Consider the following 18,437-nt stretch of genomic DNA (forward strand, 5'->3'; position numbering starts at 1 on the left):
AAAGTGGAGGAGGAGGAGGAGTACGAGGAGAAGGAGGAGGAGGAGTGGAGGAGGAGGAGAAGGAGAAAGAGGGGAGGAGGAGGAGGAGGGGAGAAGGAGGAGGGGGAAGAGGAGGAAGAGGAGGGGGAGGAGGGGAGGAGGGGAGGAGGAAGAGGAAGAGAAGGAGGAGGGGGAAGAGGAGGATGAGGGGGAAGAGGAGGAGGAGGAGGGGGAGGAGGGGAGGAGGGGAGGAGGAAGAGGAAGAGAAGGAGGAGGGGGAAGAGGAGGAGGAGGGGAAGAGGAGGAGGAGGACGAGGGGGAAGAGGAGGAGGAGGAGGGGGAGGAGGGGAGGAGGGGAGGAGGAAGAGGAAGAGAAGGAGGAGGGGGAAGAGGAGGAGGAGGGGAAGAGGAGGAGGAGGATGAGGGGGAAGAGGAGGAGGAGGAGGAGGGGGAAGAGGAGAAGGAGGGGGAAGAGGAGGAGGAGGAGGAGGGGAGGAGGAAGAGGAAGAGGAGGAGGAGGGGGAAGAGGAGGAGGAGGGGAAGAGGAGGAGGAGGACGAGGGGAGGAGGAAGAGGAAGAGGAGGAGGAGGGGGAAGAGGAGGAAGAGGAGGAGGAAGAGGAAGAGGAGGAGGAGAAAGGGGAGGAGGAGGAGGGGAGGAGGAAGAGGAAGAAGAGGAGAAGGGGGAGAGGGAGAAGGAGGAGGAGGAGGTGGAGGAGGAGGAGGAGGAGGAAGAGGAGGAGAAGGAGGAGGGGGAGGAGGAGGAAGAGGAGGAGGAGGAGGAGGAGGAAGAGAAGGAGGAGGAGGAGGAGGAGGAAGAGGAGGAGGAGGAGGAGGAGGAGGAGGTGGAGGAGGAGAAGGAAGAAATAAAAGGGCAAAATCCAGCTCCAAAAATTACCTCGTGAAGATGGTCTTACTGAAAAGTTATTTCAAGCTTTCAAATAACGCACAATGACTGCTCATCTTTCAGGATTTAGTAAAGACATATTTTAATTCAAATTTTCCCTGGCTCTCTCCTGTGAACGTACGCACCAAATTCCTGTACAAAGAACGAGGAAAGAAAGGCCAGGGGTGTAGAGAGGAAAAACACACCATCACCCAGTAGAGGCCATTCCAGGAATGCAATATAAGAAGTCTGTGAACATAAATCAAGTCGAGTGGAAGAAGGATAAAAAACACATGATCATCTTAATAGATGCCAAAAAGGCTTTTGATAAAATTTAATAGGCATTCTTCATTTTATATGCTCTCTCTCTCTCCCTCTCTCTCTCTCCCTCTCTCTCTCTCTCTCCCCCCCCCCCCCAAGACTGGGCTCCTTGCAAACAGGGCAGGCTGCCTCTGATTCCCTGGTTAGACGGCACGTAGAATCGGGGGTTCTGGCCTGTCCGTCTGAAAAGGGGAGACACAGACCGCAGCACCAGCATGAGAGACGGCCGGAGTGGAGCGGCACCGCAGGACGGTGAACCCCCCCCCAAGACGGGAGCCCTCTCACCAGGGCCCCCCCGGAGGGGAGCCAGCTGGAAAGAGGAGGCAGAAGAGGCAGCCTGAATGCTACCTCTTCCCAGGAGGGGAACAAAAGAGACAGAATGCGAGTTCGGATCGAGCTTCAGGCACACTGCAAAGAACGTGTTTACCCTCGGTATGCCCCGCCTAACCCACGGGAGATGCTTGCACTAAAATACAACGTGTTCTTTGTTCGACGTTCAAGTTTAACAGGCCGTCCTGTATTTCTACTTGTTAGATCTGGCAACCCCCCCCAAGGAGGCCAAGCCAGAGCTGCCCTCCCGCGTCGGAGAACCACACAGCACATCCCCGGAAGGTGCCCGAGAACTTGCCAGCACCCAGCAAGGTGAACGAAGCCGGTGTCTGTCCGCCTGGTCCAGGGAAGGAGGTCACGGCATCAGGAGCAGATTGCAGTCAGATCCCCGGCAGGGAAGCAACCCCCATACCTTGCTGCCCCCCCCCCCGCCCCCACACACACCCCTGAGAGCATCCGAGTTCAAGCTCAACACGCAGGGACAGCACAGACATGCTGCCCCGTCGTCCTCCACAGAGGGAGGGTGCTGGGCTGCAGAGTGACATTGTCAGCCGGGTCCCCTCCTCACTTTAAGGCCCTCAGAACTCAGTATTGGGGGGGGAGGGGAGACAGGGAGCGCTTTCAATATGACTTGAAATTGGATGGATTTTAATAACCAGAACTGACCAGGAGGTTGTAGAATCAGCTCAAGATGCTGTTGAGATAGATACCGCCATTCAGCTTGTGAATGGAGAAAAATAGAATGTTTGCATCGTTTTTTATAGTATCTATTTTCTTAATTTTTATTTATTAATTTAGAAAGAGAGAGAGAGAGAGAGAAAGAGAAAGAGAGAGGCAGCAAGAGAGAGAGAGGAACATCGACTTGTATTCATGCTGTCATTGTTTAATTCTTGCATGTGCCCTGATGGGATGGAACCTGCAACCTCAGTGTGTGAGGATGACGCTTTAACCAGCTAAGCTACCTGGCCAGGGCAAATCTTTGTATCATTTAACCCACCAGCCAATGTCTTGATTAATGATGAAATACTAGAGCTATTCCTATTATAATAAAAATAAATATTATTATTACATATGGTCCTGGAATTACTGGCCAATGCAATTAGAAAAGAAAAAAAAACAGGAGATAGTATATTGGAAAGGAGGTAGCAATTATTATTATTTGCAAATGCAAAGGCTACAGATTTGGGTTTGATGAGTGACTAATCCGATTTTTTCATGATCTGTTTTTTACATGCGCATTGATGAGTTCAGTTTTGTTGATATTTTGTTTAAACTTTCTGCATCCACCTTCCTGAGGGCCTGCAGACAGTAATTTGATTTCCTCATGTTGCCTTTAGCCTAGTTTGGGGATCAAGGTTATATGCATAAGCTGGAGCAGCAAGCGTTATATCTTTGTCTGTTCTCTGGAACAGTGACTGTTTCAAAAATTGAGACTGTTTCTTGAATATTTGGTAGAACCAATCTCTAAACTGTCTAGGCCCGGTAGAAATTTTGTGGGTGAAGTTTTACCTATTGATTCAATTTTATTAATGAGTGTATGCAGGTTTTCTACTTCTTCTTAAGTCAGTTTTAGTAACATATTTTTCTGAGGGATTGGCAATTTTGTTCTAAATTTTGTGGGAATCCAAAGTATTATCTTGTTTTATTATTAAAAATTCATATATATCTGTATGTCTGTGCCCTACTTTATTCCTCTCGTAATTTTTTTTTTTTGTATTTTTCTGAAGCTGGAAACAGGGAGAGACAGTCAGACTCCCGCATGCACCCGACTGGGATCCACCCGGCACGCCCACCAGGGGGCGACGCTCTGCCCCTCGGGGCATCGCTCTGTCATGACCAGAGCCACTCTAGCACCTGGGGCAGAGGCCAAGGAGCCATCCCCAGCGCCCGGGCCATCTTCGCTCCAATGGAGCCTTGGCTGCGGGAGGGGAAGAGAGAGACAGAGAGGAAGGGGGGGGGAGGGGTGGAGAAGCAGATGGGCGCTTCTCCTGTGTGCCCTGGCCGGGAATCGAACCCAGGACTTCTGTATGCCAGGCCGATGCTCTACCACTGAGCCAACCGGCCAGGGCCGGTCATTGTAATATTTTTTGCTCTCTCCCTCACTCTCTCTCACTCTCTCTCTCTCTTCCTCCCTCCCTCCCTCCTTCCCTCCATCTCTCGGAGCCAGTTTTTGGTTATATGATCCTCTTCATTGTATCTTAGTATACATTTCACTAATTTATGTTTCCATAGGTGTTCTTTCTTTCCTTCTCTTTTTGACAGTTTGCTATGCTGCTCTTTTGATTTATATTATATAAACAATTTCCCATCTTTCTTCTTCTTTTTTTTGTATTTTTACAAAGTGAGAAGCGGGGTGAGGCAGATAGACTCCCGCATGAGCCTGACTGAGATTCACCCGGCTTGCCCACCAGGGGGCGATGCTCTGCCCATCTGAGGCATTGCTCTGTTGCAACCAGACCCATTCTAGCGCCTGAGACAGAGGCCATGGAGCCATCCTCAGCACCCGGGCCAACTTTGCTCCAATGGAGCCTTGGCTGCAGGAGGGGAAGAGAGAGATAAGAGAAAAAGGAGAAGGGGGAGGGTGGAGAAGCAGATGGGCGCTTCTCCTGTGTGCCCTGGCCGGGAATCAAACCCGGGACTTTCACACGCCAGGCCAACACTCTACTGCTGAGTCCACTGACCAAGGCTTCTTCTTTTCTAATCAATATAGTTAGGCCATAAATTTTGTCCTAAGTACTATTTTAACAACATTCCAGAAGTTGGATATGTGGTATTGTCATCATCACTCGGTTCTTAATATTTTATTTCTAGTATACTCTCTTAAGTCATGACATGTATAAATGTGCCTCAAAATATCCTGTAGTGTCACTTTATTAAATGTATTATTTGCTTATTAAATGTATTGACTTCTAACAGTTGCATCAAGCAGGGAAAACCTGGTCTGCATGAACCCGATATCTTAATGTTTGTGTGAAATCTTATTTTATGACCCAATATGTGATCATTGTAACAGATCCATGTGTGTTTGACAAAAAATGTGCATTCTTAATTTTTAGATGCAACATACACTCTACATTCTCTAATTCGTTAGCTCAAAGATCTTAATCTGTATCTCAAAAGTCCAGGTCCTTACTTTGTCACACTACAAAAGTGGACTTAGAAACCTCTTCTTGTAATTCTGTTCAAACTTGCTTTATAAATTGTGAGGCTATATTTTGGGGACATATATATTTTTTTAATTTTCTCCTGGGGAAATTTTACCATTTTTTAAAACCCTCTTTATCATGGTCCATGCCTTTTACCTTTAAGACTATTCTGTGTGCCAGCGTAGTTAACAACTTTCCCCAATATTTTTCTGAGGTATCCATTGCCCTGCTTTTTACTTTCCACCTTTCTGTTTTCCTTATGGTGTTAGCAGTTGTCTTACTAAAAGTATGAACTCATATATTTGTGATGTATCTGATCAATCAGTCTCTGTCATTCTCCCACAAATTTGATTCGTTTACACTTTTTGTGGTTACTAACCTATGCGGATTGCCGCCTCTTTCTATATGTCCTAGCTTCCTAGATTTTATTTCCTTTTCTATTTTCTGGGGCCAATGTTGGCAAACAATAGCCCGCAGCCCAGACCCAGCCCAGCGCGTGTTTTTGTAAAGAAAGCTGTGTTGGAGCAGAGCCACGCCCATTGGTTTGAACTTCCTCAGTCTGCTTTCAGCTGCAAGGGCAGAGTTAGATAGTTGCAACAGAGACCACATGATTCAAAAAATCAAAATATTTACTATCTGGCCCTTTACAGATTTGCTGACCCTTGTTCTATAGGATTACAACAGAAATTTTCAATTTTTCTCATCTCATGGCAGACATAAACCAATTACTAAAATTTATCAGCACACCAAAAATTGTTTTTTGCCAAATCTGATAAAAAAAATAGGTATAATTTTGATATATTTTAAAAATAATAGTAATTTCCTACTCTTTTTGCTTCAAAGTGACTTTTTTAAAAATCAGGTGCCTATACTTGTGTATTAGGATTTCTGGTACCAAGAATTAGCCAATCAGAAGCAAACTTATTAGGTGACGTAACTAATAAGATACAAATCTACTCTATTACTTATATGGTTCAAGACATGGTATTCACACCAGACAGCTATTGCTGTCACATTTTTATTTGACAATCTAAGAGAAAAGAGGTCAGTGCCCCTGGCCAAACAGTCAGGTATTGCGTGTTGTAAAAATTCCTGCAGCATACGGGTTTGAAAGTCACTGAAAGTCATTGGAAAGTTTCTTTTGGCACCTTTCCTATACCGTTTTTTGAAAGTTACAAAATTCTACTTCTATTCTCTTCGTGGTCATGATGAAAATTTTACCACGCACCCTTGACAAAGTCTAAAGTTAACCTGTTGTTCATCTGATCATTCAAGGAGTTTAGGATCTTGGAATCGGTCTCCTCCTACCTTACATATTTTACCGAATCCAGTATTTCAGGTCCGAACGTTTTCATACACTTAAATTAACCATTGATATTATATTGTTTACACTCTCAGTTCTCATGTACAGTTATCTATATGTTTACTAATTTTATTTGCTCACCATTCTGCTTGTAATTCACTCCTTCCTTCCGGGTCGAATTTTCCTGCTTGCTGACCTCCATCTTGATCTCCCTTTCGTGGGAGTCCATTAGTGATAAATTTTTAAAGTTTTTGTTTTCATCATTTCTTTCTAAATTCTTGTATGTTCAGTTTATCATGAGAGATCTCTAGTTTCTCTCCACACATTGAAGGTATAGTTTCACTGCCCTCTGGTTACTGTCAAAAAACGGCAATCAAATAAACTGGCCTTCCTTTTTGGGTCATCTTTTATTTCTGGTCGCTCTTAAGGTATTCTCTTTGTGCTGGGTGTTCTAATATGACTTATTGTTTTGTTTGTTTTTTTTTTAATTAAGGGTCTTCTTTTCTTTTTAAATTTTTTATTTATTCATTTTTAGAGAGGAGAGAGAGAGGGAGAGAGAGGAGAAAGAGACAGAGAGAGAGAAGGGGGGAGGAGCTAGAAGCATCAACTCCCATATGTGCCTTGACCAGGCAAGCCCAGGGTTTCGAACTGGCGACCTCAGCATTTCCAGGTCGACGCTTTATCCACTGCGCCACCACAGGTCAGGCATGACTTATTGTTAATATACTGAAGTGTCACTATTTTTTTTTTTTTTACCTAGCTTTCTTCTTAGTCTGCTGTCCATAACGATTAACCTCGCTTCCAAACTTCCCGAAATTTCCATCTCTCTGATTCCACTAAGTTCTCTGTTGTTCTTTTTAAACAATTCCTTATCATCTCTTTTCCTTTGCCGGTGACTTGTTCTAGCCTCACTTCTTTCCCATCGTGTCTTTAATCGTAACAATTTCACCAGCTCTCTCTTACGATCTTGTCCCCCGAAGCTCTAGGCCATCTGATCTCACTGTGTCTGATGTCTACGAACTTACTTGGAGTTTGTCTCCTCGGACGGGAACATTTGGATTTTGAGCTCAACCTCGTCGTGGTTCGTCCATGAGAATTCCTCCGTGTCCGTCCGCAGAGGTTTTGTGTATTCTCCGGACAGGTGCTCCAGAGATATTGCCAGCCTAGGGTTAATTTTATCCTAATCTCTCAGACCAGGGAGGGTAGCTCGTCAAAGGAGTGGGATGTCTCCTTGTGTAGGAAATCTCAGCTCTTCCTCCGGCACCTTTGTAGCTCACACATTCACCTCCTGCTTCTGCAGAGCCATGAAAACCCAAAAACCTGTCAGTTACAAAGACGCACATGGTGACCTAAACTCCCGTTCTGCCCCCAGGGCAGCCTCTGGCCTCAGTCCCCATCCACCTCCCTCTCTGAGTTGGGCCCTTATATATAAAAGCCGTGTGTCGGGGAATGGAGGGTGCTGACTCTCGCTAGCCTCCCGTAACCGACATTCCTAGGCATTCTGCGATCAAGGATACACGTCTCCCGTTCTCCGGTCCATCAGATCTTATCAGCGGCATCAAATGCGTGAACTCCTCAAAGCCTTCACAGCAAACTCGCCTATCCAGATGGATTCATCTCTCCTTTATTCAAGAAAGATAAAATGGAGTGACTCAGGGGAAAAGGGCCTCCACGTTCCTCTTCCCAGGCTCCTGTCTCACAGTCTTGTCGTTGAGATTTTTCTGCCACTGTCATTCCTGGAAGAAAGAAGGGGGGAAGGGGACAAGGGGGACATAACTACTTACATCAGTGAGCCTCTGAAATGCCCGAAACAATAATGAGAAGGAATATGGCAGCTGGGCAGGTAGTTAGCTGGTGTTTCCAAAAACACTAGAGAGCTTAGTTCCCACGGAAGGGCTGCCTCCTACCGAGAGTCCCCTCTGTCACCCTGCCCTCTATCACCCTGCCCTCTGTCACCCTGGCCGTAGCATGATGTCTAAATCGGAGTGTATTCTGACAGTTTGAAGAGTTCTGTGCACCTTATCTGACGGAAGTCCCCACCTTACAAACAAAGAAAACGGGGTTCAGGGGTTCAACACGAGGTCGCTGGTCCGCATGTCGTGGTCGACAGCACCAGGACTTGGCTGCTTTCGGCACAAAGAAAATGGCATTCGCATGTTTTTGCGAGACGAGGAGCCAGAATCCGTCCCTACACGTCCCGGCGTCCCAGACACCGCCTCTGGGAGCTCAAGCAACATTGGAAGTTAAATGAAACTGCCTTTCAAATCTCGTCCCGCCGAAATGGAAACTGCACGTTTTCTAGCCAAGGAGACTCCCTGCCAAGGGTGGACGGTCCCGAGCTTGGACATCAACCAGAAGATGGGAGCGGTCCCGGAAGGTGCCGCCTGAGGGCATGGGACGTTGTGTGGCCTCGGGGACTCTGCAGCAGCTGGAGCCGCCGGTGGCTGGCACCTGTGTCGTGGGCTGCTCTGGCTGCAGGGAGAGGTGTCTCCCTTCTGCCAGGGTCACGGAGCTGGTGTGACTCACTCACCTTCACTGGCACTTGCTCCCTTGGCAGGCACGGTCTCTATTGTACCGTAACTCAACGTGACCCCATCTGCTTGGGGTGACTCACTGATTGAAATGGCTCCTCGCGGGGAAAAGCGCTCACACGGCTTCCAATCAGACGTTCGGCCACTTGAGTCATGGCTTCCTGGCTTCCCCACCAGGAACTGGAAGTCTCAGCGCACAGGCAGGAGGAACTGACCACCAGCCCCTCTCGCTGGTCAGGCGCCGGGAGCTGACCCAAGCAGGGGGCCCCTCTCAGGACTGGCTGCAGCCAAGCAGAGGGCAAGAACCAACAGAGGAGCAGAGGGCCAGGACTGTCGGACGTGGGGCCAGCAAAGATGGACATCAGAGATGGATGTCTGGGGGGCAGGGGGCAGGCCCACAGATCTGCAGAGGAGGTCCGGAGTTTCCCTACGACTGTGGTCGATGGTTGGTGCTCCTTGGATATTGGGGCACAAAGCTGAAGTGGTGAGTCTGTCAAGATGGACAGGCAGCCACAGGTCACCTGACAGGGGGGCCCCAATGAACACTGGGGGAGGGGGTTCCGATGTGTCTTCCTCCCAGGGAACTCTGCGTTCATCTTCTAGCCTTGATTTCTTGCTCCCCAAAAGGGGCCAAGGTGATGGCACAGAAGCCATGCATGCTGGCTCCCAGCAGCCCGGGCTCTGTGCTGGCATGAACTCTTTGTACCTGTTCCAACACTGTCACCCGTCCGCCCACGCTTCGTGCCGTCAACACTCAGGGTGCCCCTGGAGCGGCCCGCGGGGTTGGGTGCCAGGGTACCTGTGGACCCACCCGGGTCCTGAGCTGGGACCCACCGGTCACCCAGGGAAACAGCCCCTGCCTCCCTGCCCCCCGCATGCTCAACCCCTGCCTCCTCCTCTCCCGAAATCAGGAGTCACCAATAACACACGGTGACTCTGTGGGGGCCCCGTCTCCGAGGGAGGAAAAGCAGACAAGCAAAGGGTGGCCGTGGTGAGAAGTCACGGTCCTGTCCCCCGTCCCCCCGTGGCCGTCGAGGCCCCACAGGCCCGGGGAAGTTATCTGACCTCCACGACCTGCTGACATGGTGACAAAGCTCCTGTTTCTGGAGTCAGGAGAGGGATCATAGGGAAGTGAACGCAACGTTCCTTTCGAGGTTGTAAGTTTTTAAAGCAGTTTGCAGAGAAACCCAAGCAGAACCGGTGGAGGAAGGACAGGGCAGCTCTCACGCCTACTGGACAGCCGGCGGTGGCTCCAGGGAGCCCGAGGGTCGCCGGGTCCCGCAGTGGGGGCACCTCGGCCGTCCCCCAGCCTGGCAGCTGGCAGTGGGCCGACCGAGTCTGGCTTTATCCGGGCCAAAGCAAAGCCAGGGAGACGTGGCCCTGTGCAGCCAGTGTGGGGGCCATGCTGGTGCCTCTGTCCCTCGCCCACCTCCATCTCCATCACCTCCTCCTCGTGTCCCAGGGTCACTTGGCAGCATGTGGCGGAACCTCCCACTCCCAGGGGGTCCCCCCGTGTCTCTGGGAGAGAGGAAGACTCGGCTGTCCCTGTGGGCTCACGCACAGCTCCCTCCAACCGGCCACCGCGCCCAGGGAGGCCTCCCACCACATTCTTGGCAGCGGAGCCGTCTCCATCCGCATGGCCGCACATGTGGGCCCCATTTGCAGGGGCGCAGCGCCGGGTAGGGAAACCCACGGGGGTGGCTGTTGGGACCGGGCTTAACCATTTCCACCTGAGAATGTGCAGCGAGCACCCCCCAAAGTGATGAAAGGGACGGAGAGGGTGACGCAGCGGGTGCCGAGGGAAAGGGAGCAGGGGCCCCGATGTGGGGGGCAGGGCGGTGCAGAGCCCAGAGACGCCCCAGCGAGGGGCGGGCAGGGGTGGGGGGTGACGCGCACGCCGGGCACCAGCTGGCTGCATGCACCCGCCTCGCAGGGTTCCCAGGTCTGAGCAACGCGGACGGGGATGCTCCGACCCTCAGACATGCCGGCACCTTCAGTGGGCGCACCAGCGCCCGGTGCGCATGGATTGCAGCCGGCGCTGCGGCCCCGCGCGCCGGGACCCGCCAGTGCCCGGAGAAGCGAACTGAAACACCGGGCAGACGGGGCGGGCCGTGCCCCACTCGAGGCGGGCAGCTCAGCGCAGCTGTGCCCGCTGCCACCTGCAGCTCTTGCTTCCCAGGCACGGAGGCTCAGGGAGGGCCCGCGACACGCCAGGGCCTCTGTCCTGTTGCTAATAAAGCAAGATGGACAAAGCCACAGGAAGGGGCCAGGCCCTCCCGGTTCTGGCCACCCTGATGCCTGTGGTCAGAACTCATTGACACCACGGCCACCATCTCCAGAACCAAACCCTCCACCTGGGCCTGCAGGAGACCCAGGACTGTCCCGCACAGCCGCAGGGAGAAGAGCACCCCCTACAGGCCGTGGGGAGAACAGCGCCTCCTGGGGGCCACGTGGGGAGAACAGAGCCTCCTGCAGGGCCCCGTGGGGAGAACAGAGCCTCCTGGGGGCCACGTGGGGAGAACAGAGCCTCCTGCAGGGCCACGTGGGGAGAACAGAGCCTCCTGCAGGGCCACGTGGGGAGAACAGCGCCTCCTGGGGGCCACGTGGGGAGAACAGAGCCTCCTGCAGGGCCACGTGGGGAGAACAGAGCCTCCTGGGGGCCACGTGGGGAGAACAGAGCCTCCTGCAGGGCCACGTGGGGAGAACAGAGCCTCCTGGGGGCCACGTGGGGAGAACAGAGCCTCCTGCAGGGCCACGTGGGGAGAACAGAGCCTCCTGGGGGCCACGTGGGGAGAATAGCGCCTCCTGCAGGGCCACTTGGGGAGAACAGCGCCTCCTGGGGGCCACGTGGGGAGAACAGCGCCTCCTACAGGGCCACGTGGGGAGAACAGCGCCTCCTGGGGCCACGTGGGGAGAATAGCGCCTCCTGGGGGCCACGTGGGGAGAACAGCGCCTCCTGGGGCCACGTGGGGAGAACAGCGCCTCCTACAGGGCCACGTGGGGAGAACAGCGCCTCCTGGGGGCCACGTGGGGAGAACAGCGCCTCCTGGGGGCCACGTGGGGAGAACAGAGCCTCCTGGGGGCCACGTGGGGAGAACAGCGCCTCCTGCAGGGCCACGTGGGGAGAACAGCGCCTCCTGGGGGCCACGTGGGGAGAACAGCGCCTCCTACAGGGCCACGTGGGGAGAACAGCGCCTCCTGGGGCCACGTGGGGAGAATAGCGCCTCCTGGGGGCCACGTGGGGAGAATAGCGCCTCCTGGGGGCCACGTGGGGAGAACAGCGCCTCCTGGGGCCACGTGGGGAGAATAGCGCCTCCTGGGGCCACGAGGATCCTTAGGCTCTGTCCATCACACCAGGGCCAGCGTGGCCACCTGTACGTGAGTTACTGCATTCCCTGTATCTTCAAAGACAAATGAACCCACTGACATTTTCTCCTTTTCGCCCTTCTCACTCCCCCACAGTTCCACCAAAAATGCTGGCTTCTGTTGCTATGGGGACTCAAAGTTTAGAGGCATGCCATCCAGAATGACTTGGGTGTGTGTACTTTGGTGTCTGGGCCACTGTCACAGCTGAGAACCGGACAAACGAGCTGACCCGTCAACTAGGCAGAATCAGATGACACAGGACAGGGGAGGGACGCCAGGGGGAGCATGGCCATCTGACCCCTAAGTCACACGTCACACAGCCTCTCCCAGGACCTTGTCCGTCTGCCCGTCCAAGGTGATGACGGACCCGCGCCCGCACCCAGGATGGGGTATGGGAGCGGCGTCAGCAGGGATGATGGAATGGCGGGGAGGGGGGCGTTTTCGGGGACTGGGATGGACGGGCACTGCAGAAACTCGTGAGAAAAGAACGTGACACCTTATCTGCTGCTCACCAGGCCTGGGAGCTGTCCTAATGCTTTTCAAATAATAGTTCATGAAATGCTTGTCACACACACCTCCAGGGGGGAGTCCTCGTGCGGGCCTCAACTGACACACACATTGGAGGCACGGTGAGGGCGCCCACCCTGCCAGTCCGCAGGGGCCCGGAAGAGAACGGGATAGACCTAGAATGGGGGTGGGGGTGGGGCTGGGGGTGGGGGGCAGATCCAGGACACATGTTGTGACCATTCAGGACTGGGACCACTCCTGGGCTCCTGACTGGGGTTTTGGGTGGGGGGGTATTTAAAGGAGAGACGAGGAGGTCTCTTGGAAACTGCACGATTGGGATTCTCTGCAGGGCGTCGTCCGGGGGGGCCTGTGCTGCGGAAGACTGGACACATGGAAGCTCAAGGGGCCTGTCCACAGCAAGGTCAAGCAGGCCCAGGGCAGGAGTCCACCCTGGATCCCGCTCACGTCACGGGCAAGGAGAAGAGAACATTCGGCCACAGAGAACCCACCCAGGAAAGAGGCCGCAAAGCGTGGTCCCCATGGGGCAGAGCCGGTCTGGGAGACGGAGCCCCAAACACACCCTGAAGAACGACGTAGGGCACGGGGCCCTCTCCCGCGTCCAGTAAGCGGTTTTTCCTTCCAGAAAGAGAAGAAAGCTTCAGAAGGGTGAACTCCTCCGAAGGGAAAATGTACTGTTGAACCTCCAGGCCAGCCCTCCAGGAAAGGAGGGGACGGGGGGGGGAGGGGGTAGGCACAATTCTCGACCCCGTGGAGCTGCGCCAGCTTCAGAAGGTGCCGGAGCTCCTTGGCCCGGGGCCCACCTGCCAACTGCAGCTTTGAGAAACAACTTCCTGTCAATAAATGCGAACAAAAGTTTGGACCCATCTTCAAAGTGATGAGTTATGCCGAAAATATGTTCCTGCAAACCGGGGGGTGGGGGGTGGGGGGGAATGGCTCGTTCGTGGCGCTCTGGCGTTCGGGAGAGTTTATAAATAACTGCTCAGGTCTGCTTGGGTTACGCCTGCCCTGGGAAAACGCGCCGCTCCGGCGAGCAGAGGAGGACCTGGAACGCGGGAGCCATCTGTGATCCATCAGGAGCGAACACCGGCCCTCCGCTCCGCACAGCCACCCGGCCGGCCTCCCGGGCAGGGCTGGCCAGAGGGTGCCGGCCTGCGGGAGCCCCTCGCTCATCCTGGCATGGGGGCTCGTTCAGCACGGGGCAGCGAGGCCGAATCCTCGGACCGGCTCCTCCACTGGCATTTTGGAGGGAAAAGGGAAGGGGTTAGGGTCTACATGTGGTTTCCATCGGCCGGGCAAAGTGAAGACAGGTGCTGGCATTTCTAGCTGACAGGGTCCTTGTTATTTTCATGAGGAAGTCTGAAAGGAGGGGCAGGAGTGAAAAGGAAGCACCGTGGCCCTTTTCCCGGTGCCCACACCTCACCACCCACCCACCCCCACGTGCTCTCCTCTGGGTCCTCAGCCTGTGACCCCAGCGGAGGAATGACGGGAACCCTGGGGGGTGGCGGGGGGCAGATCCGCCCTAGAGATGCCTTCCTCAGTGTCGGTAGAAGGTGCGGCCCCAGGAGTTTAATTATCAGCATTTAAATATCATCACGGGGGCGTTAACAGCCTCCCTCAGCGCCTGAAAGTTGGCTTTGGACGCCCGTAAATGAGAGTCCATCAACCAGGCTCTGCTGATTCTCGGCCAATCAGAAGTCAAACTGCCATAATGTTTTTGTTGTTGTTGTTGTTGTTTACAATTGTCTGCATTCTTCCAATGATATTAAAATATTTATTTGTACCTTGCATGATAGACTGGAACGTTTTATTTTAAAATATTTGAAAGCTGGTTCCTCAAACAGAACAAGAGGCAGAGGGCAGGCGGGCAGAGAGCCACCCGGCCCATGGGCACTTGGCTCGGTTGGTGTCGTGTGGGGGACAGCGGCTGTGGTTGGATCTGCGGGGTTCTTACCCAGAGTAAGCCGTTGGGCGTGCAGACCTCCGTGTACCTGTGGCCGCTCACCTTCCTTAGCAACTCCCCTTCAGAGCAGGTCCTGTGTTGTGTCCCCTGGGCCTGTGTGATTGGTACTTCCTTCTGGGGTGGCGGTACAGCTCCTGCCTGCAGGCCCCTGCCCAACGCAGGCACCTGCTGGAGGCCCCAGGGTGCAGGACGCAGAGGGACTAGGACCCCCCTCACCATTCCGTCACTGCAGGGAAGGAGGAGACAGTCGGGGACGTCTGCCCTGCCTGCCTGCCCTTTCCCGGCTGTGCGGGGCTGGGCTCTGAGCGTCCCCTTTCTGAGTCTCAGTTGCGCTGCCTCTGACACGGGCGCAGTCGGGAGCACAGCTGAGAGCCCCTGCCGGTCCCCGCCCCGCCCGTCAGAGATGGCCACCTGCCCCCCCCCCTCCGGAAGCGTCTCCTCTCACGGTCATCGCCATCCCATCATCGCCTCCCGCCCGGAAGGCCCCTCTGGTGCCGACGGCCGAGTTCTCAGGGATGGGACATGTCCCAGCAGAAGCATGCGGAGGCCTCCCGGAGGCTCTGTCTCTGGGTTTAATGACAGTGCCGCCACCAAGTCGCTCCGTTTACTAAGGGCTCTCAAAGTGCTGAGCCCTGAACAACGCCGTCACTGTGACCTTCACCCCGGCCGTCCCAGAGACGGACTCGGGTACAATTAGGGTGGTTGAAGGGCCTGGTCAAAGAGGCAGGGGGGCCAGGCGGGCCAGTGGCAGAGCCTGCCGGGTGACAGGGCACTCCACTGCTCAAGCTGAGCGTGTGTCACAGGTGCTAGTCGGAAGCAGAAAGCCAGAGTCCACCAGCCCGGAAAGGGGGCGTGAGCACAGGCAGGGTCACCTGCCAAGACGGGCCAGGACAGGCATGTGGCGTTTGAGCGGCAGGGAAGGGGTTCGCCCACCGTGGACACACGGCACAGGGGCCTTCGTCGGGAATCTTCGCCTGCAGAGACTGCCTGCCACACAGGTGGGGGCTCCGCTCCCTCCGGGGGCCCCTGTGCAGAGTCACACGGCTTGTTTCCACGAGCACGTCCTCGGCCACAGGAACAGACCTCACAGAGCAGCAGTGGCTGTGGCACTGCACAAGCTCCATCCTTACCCTTGCAACTGCTTCAGGCAGGCGCTCCTGGTCGGCTGAGGCGTTGCTTTCCCCAGTAATTCCTACATTACTCACCCCCCCAATAGGCACCCCCATCAGGCAGAGAAGAAAGAGGCAAGAAAGGCACCTGGGGTCCAGGGGCCAGGCCCTGAAGTGGCACTTATCAACCCCTTGGCCACACCCAAATGCAGTGGCAGATGGGAAATGTAGTTCAACCATGTGTCCAGAAAGCTGGGGTAAAAAAAATCTGGGTGGACAGGTGGCCATTCTGACTGCAGGAACCTGTATTTCTCACATAAGGAGAATGCAGGCCCTGGCCGGTGGCTCAGTAAATAGAGTGTCGGCCTGGAGTATGGAAGTCCCAGGTTCAATTCCTAGTCAGAGCCCACAGGAAAAGCAACCATCTGCTTCTCCCTCCCACATCCTTTCTCTCCCTCCTTCTTCCCCTCCCACAGCCAGTGGCTTGGTTAGTCTGAGCATTGGCCTCAGGTGCAAAAAATAGCTCTGTACTTGAGCATCAGCCCTAGAGGGGTTGCTGGGTGGACCCCAGTCAGGACGCATGTGAGAGTCTGTCTCACTATCTCTCCTCCTCTTACAGAAGAAGAAGAGGAAGAAGAAGAAGAAGAAGAAGAAGAAGAAGAAGAAGAAGAAGAAGAAGAAAGAAGAAGAAGAAGGAAGAAGAGGAGGAGGAGGAGGAGGAAGAAGAGGAGAAGGAGGAGGAGGAAGAGGAGGAGGAAGAGGAGGAGGAAGAGGAGGAGGAGGAAGAGGAGGAGGAGGAGGAAGAGGAGGAGGAGGAAGAAGAAGAAGAGAAGGAGGAGGAGGAGATGAAGGAGGAGGAGATGAAGGAGGAGGAGGAGGAGGAGGAGATGAAGGAGGAGGAGGAGGAGGAGGAGATGAAGGAGGAGGAGGAGGAGGAGATGAAGGAGGAGGAGAAGGAGGAGGAGGAAGAGGAGGAGAAGGAGGAGGAAGAGGAGGAGGAAGAAGAAGAAGAGAAGGAGGAGGAGGAGATGAAGGAGGAGGAGGAGGAGGAGATGAAGGAGGAGGAGGAGGAAGAGGAGGAGGAGGAGGAAGAGGAGGAGGAGGAGGAGGAGGAAGGTTTGGTCCTGGGCGATGCCTCCACAGACCAGACCAAGGCTCTCTCTTACTTCCACTGACCTCCCCACTGATCTCATGCTGTTTCCTCTTGGTTGCAAGGAGCTGCTGCAGAACCAGATGTCGTGTTTGCATCCCAGGCAGGAAGAAAGGGGAAGGGGTGGGGAACGGTGCCAACCACATCTGATCTAGTATATAGGAAAACACAGAACTTTTCAGAAACCACCCTCAGCACATGAAGCTTTGCCAGCTAGACTGGGTCCCCCGGCCTCCAAGACTCCCAGGATCGCCCTACATGGTCGCAGCCTCCTGCCTCAGGAGAGGGGAGAGGGGTACACAGCCAGCGGAGTCGGCCACCACTGGGAAGGTGGGTCTCTGTATAACGTTGCAATGGCCGAACAGTGTCCCCCCCAAAAAAAATTCACATCCACCCAGAACATCAGAGTGTGATTTTATTCAGAAGTAGAACTGTGCAGATGTAATACATTAAGAATCTTAAGATCTGATTAGTTAAGGATCTCCTGAATTAGGGTGGGTCCTAAATACAATGACTGGTGTCCTTATAAGAAGGTGACAGGCTATTCAAGGAGGAGGCAGAGATCAGAGTGACACAGCCACAAGCTCGGGACAGCCTGGAGCCCCCAGAAGTTGGAAGAGGCGGGAAGGGCCCTCCCCTCGAGCCTCAGAGGGAGCCCAGGGCTGCCCACACCTTGATTTCAACTCCTGGCCTCCAGGATGGGGCAGCACACAGTGCTGTTGGTGTGAGCCGCCCAGTGTGTGGCCCTCTGCTCCGGCAGCCCCGGGGGGACTCACAGCGTGAAGTGTTGTAACAGAGGCGTGAAGAGTGCCTGAGAGACCTGGGGGAGGGGAAGGGTCACGCAGGTAAATGGTTCTCAGAACGGCCCAAACCGGAGCGGAGCAGAAGCTCCGTGGCAGTGCCGAGGGCGAGAGCTGAGGTTGTGCGTGCATCAGGCAACGCCAGTGTTTGCTGCCCTGCACGTGGCCACGGACGACCCCAAAGCACCGCGGGTGTGGAGCGGGGGCTACGAATGCATGTGAGCAAGCGGGCTGAGTCACAAATACGAGACCTGTGAGTAACACAGGAGGGTAGATGCGTTATAAGGGAGGTGGAGCCGACTTCTGCTCCGTAGAGAGGACTGAGGGCCTGCCGTCTGGTCCCTGTGGAAGCTGCCATCCGGGAAGGGGACACAAGTGCCTCTGATGGGGACGGAGGAGTCCCGGGACTGTGGCTGAGGGTGGGCTGCTCTGGAGGGCTCTGGGCTGAGGTCAGGCTTGCGTGGAGGCTTTGGGAGGGAACCCAGCAGGATCCAGTCCAGAAAAGCCACAGGCCAGGGGGCAACCCTCCCGGCCGAGGCTGAAGGCCATGAGCGAAGTCACTGTAAAGGTATGGTTTGCATAATTTGCATATTTTTCATCTGATTAACCTCTTCTCATCTCAATTAACTGCTTCTTCCCACATCCTATGAAGGTGACTCCCAGTTTGTGGAGCTCAGGAGTAAGATCCACGTAGTAACAGTAGCCACATGGCGGGGGGGGGGGGGGTGGTGGTGACAGCTCTATAGTGTCAAGAGCATAGAACCGGACCAGGGACAGCCACAGAAAGTGCCGGCCCGCAGAAATGGGTCCTCCCCGTGGAAGCTGCTGTGAAGCCACCAAAGCCTGTGTCGTTTCTACAGAAACCCTAGGAAACTGGTCCACAGGCACCGACGCAGGACCCGGGTGGGTGGAGGACTTCTCTAACTAATCTTACAAATCACTGCCTGACCGCCCACTCACTGACCCCATTTTCCACGGACACTCAGTGCTGGTCAGTCTTCCAGAAAAGACAGAGGAGGGGTGAGTCTCC

Source organism: Saccopteryx bilineata, chromosome 5 (assembly GCF_036850765.1).
Source record: "Saccopteryx bilineata isolate mSacBil1 chromosome 5, mSacBil1_pri_phased_curated, whole genome shotgun sequence".
In the NCBI taxonomy this organism is placed as follows: domain Eukaryota; kingdom Metazoa; phylum Chordata; class Mammalia; order Chiroptera; family Emballonuridae; genus Saccopteryx; species Saccopteryx bilineata.